This window comes from Bombyx mori, chromosome 17 (assembly GCF_030269925.1).
Source record: "Bombyx mori chromosome 17, ASM3026992v2".
In the NCBI taxonomy this organism is placed as follows: domain Eukaryota; kingdom Metazoa; phylum Arthropoda; class Insecta; order Lepidoptera; family Bombycidae; genus Bombyx; species Bombyx mori.
Window position 1 is genome coordinate 3,888,654 of NC_085123.1, and position 2,707 is coordinate 3,891,360.

Sequence of the window (2,707 nt, forward strand, 5' to 3'; positions counted from 1 at the left end):
AAGTTATTGTTGGACTAGCGTCCCGCTCCAGCTCCTCTCGGGTCTTTAACAAAAATTTCAATGATATTTGAGGTTGTTTTATTTTTTTAAATAAAAAAAACTATAATAGTTACGCATATTATGTTGTCGCGACACTTTTTGTAGATAATAATGCGTTCTACAAAGTCGTAGTACATTATTTTATTCTATCATCAATAGTTTTCGCAGGGCACGCGATGTAAATAATATTTTAAGTAATATTTTTACACCTTGGGTACACATTATTGGAGTTTTAATAAGGATCCCTAATTTTTTTCAAAAAAGATTATAGCCTATGTCACTCGGGAATAGTGTAGCTTCCAAACAGTGAAATATTTTTTAAATCGGTTCAGTAGTTTCGGAGCCTGTTCAATACAAACAAACAAACAAATCTTTCCTCTTTATAATATTAGTATAGAAGACTCACTGAAATAGCGCTAGACGGAGTGAAGTGTGCTAGATTGAAATGAAGTGTAGAAGTTTATGGCGCTGTTTTTAAAATCCTTCCACTTGCTACTGTGGCGCCACCTTGATTTCATTCACCTCAATTTCAGCGGAAACCTTTTAATACACTGAGATAGTGTTTTACTTTACTTACTTCTACCCTCCATAAAACGTAAGAGAAAACATCTTTTTTTTCTTTATTGCTCAGATGGAAGGACGAGCTCACAGCCCATCTGGTGTTAAGTGGTTACTGGAGCCCATAGACAATGTAAATGCGCCCCACCCACCTTGAGATATAAGTTCTAAGGTCACAAGTATAGTAACAACGGCTGCCCCGCCCTTCAAACCGAAACGCATTACTGCTTCACGGCAGAAATAGGCAGGGTGGCTGTACCTACCCGCGCGGACTCACAAGAGGTCCTAACACAAGTAAAAAACTATCTATTTGTCAGAACTATGGTCACGACATCTGTTTTATCTATGACAATACTTTAATATGACAAAAACATTATCTCATGCGATAAATACAAATTTTCAATTGAATCGGATAAACTATAAACGAATACATCAATGGACTTACGCGAGGAGTGAAGTTGTGTGATTTGTTTTATTTTGTCTATTTAGTGTTTCTTCAGGTTTAAATGTGTAATAACGGTGGTTTATGGACTGTTTAATATCTGTAAAAGTGCACAAATATGGGAAAATTAAACAAAGCCGCTGGACGTAGCTTCTCGGGTTCCTCCAAAAAGTACACTGAAAAAAATCTCAGTAAATGACCACCATTTTACTGAGATTATATTTCATCCCATATCATCTCATATCATTCAATTTCACCCGAGTTGATTAATGCCTCAAATTAATCATCTTCATTTCATTTCACTCCTTATTATCCTTTTTCATAAAATTAAGAATATAAATTAAAATAAGACATGACTTAAAGGTCTTAGTTACCAGGTCATAAAATCCCTTTAAAAAAATATCAATAAACTTATTAGTTTGGTATGTATGTTTGTATGTAACGTAATCTTTGAATTACATTTTCAGAGAATTTCTCGTCGAATTCGTCGTCTACGACGAAGAGTTAGAGAGCATATCTTCCTCTTCGGTCAATTCTTCATTATGTAACATACGTTTCATATAGCTGTTCGATATAAATTAGTGGTCATATTATATCGTTTATCAATGCCAGCGGAGGTGTCAGAACGTGCGCTCTCGGGATCAGGTGATTACACATAATGGGTACCGCGCCCGAGTCTTTTAACTCTTGTCACAAGGTGAATTTCCAATTTAATTAATATAATTTTCTATTTTAAATACATTTTTCATTGCACCGATGGCAGAACGAGCTCATCGTCCACAGATAGTTTAGTGGCCTCTGTAGCCCATGGATAGAACCAGTTATGTCATTCGCGAAGCAGCAGCCCTTGAGATGTTAGGTCTCCTTTGGAGGCGCTCGGATGGCTGTTAGGAAATCCTACCCCTCGTGGCTAAGCCTTTGTTCGCCCACCTGTCCGGGTGAAACTGGAGAGGCCTAGAGGCCACCACTAATCCCACATTCATAAAAAAACCCTGGTTGTGTAAAGTAGTCGGCAATGTGAGGAAGGGGCGTCTTAAAAATATTTGGATGGCTGTAAGAGGATACGCGAAGAAGGGTGTGAGTGTAGAGATGGTGTATGCTGGACCCGAATGGAAAAAGAGTACTTGCTGTGTCCCACATAATGTGGGATTAGGGTAAGAAGACGATGATCTATAGCCTTATGTTTACTTAATAATACATGTGTGCCGCGCTCTCTCAAAAATGGGGGATTAAAAATTAGGGGACAAGAAAACAAATGCCGCCATATACTAATACTTCTTGTCGAATGTAATTTAATTCGCCGCCTGGGTGATTCTTCAGCACATCCTCGAAGTGGAAACTAGCCAATGAAAACAGTTGCACTGCACATGTAAGAAGAGAGATCGGTGTTATATTCATAGCAAATACATCTCTCTCAGCTCTTCTTCTGTTTTGCGACAAAAAATGTATCGCGAAAATTCGGTTTCGTCAAAAATCACTGTTTTCCCAAATACATTTTTTGTTTGTAGCGAATAATCGATCTGTAATTTAATTAACAAATTAGTTTTCACCCTTTCCATGTATGACATTAAGATACACATTAATAAAATTAAGAATGAAGAACCATAAGTAAATAATATTCATCAATGAATTTTAAAGCCTTGATAATCAAAGCTTATGATCTAGACT

The 2,707-nt window shown here is 36.9% G+C and overlaps 1 long non-coding RNA gene across 1 annotated transcript; it reads left to right on the forward strand.

Moving 5' to 3' along the window:
* The first annotated feature begins 951 nt into the window (after nucleotides 1-951).
* Nucleotides 952-1,776, forward strand: LOC134200389 (uncharacterized). Its single transcript, XR_009975284.1, has 2 exons — nucleotides 952-1,054; nucleotides 1,507-1,776. It is a non-coding gene; the product is annotated as an uncharacterized LOC134200389 (long non-coding RNA).
* Nucleotides 1,777-2,707: the final 931 nt, after the last annotated feature.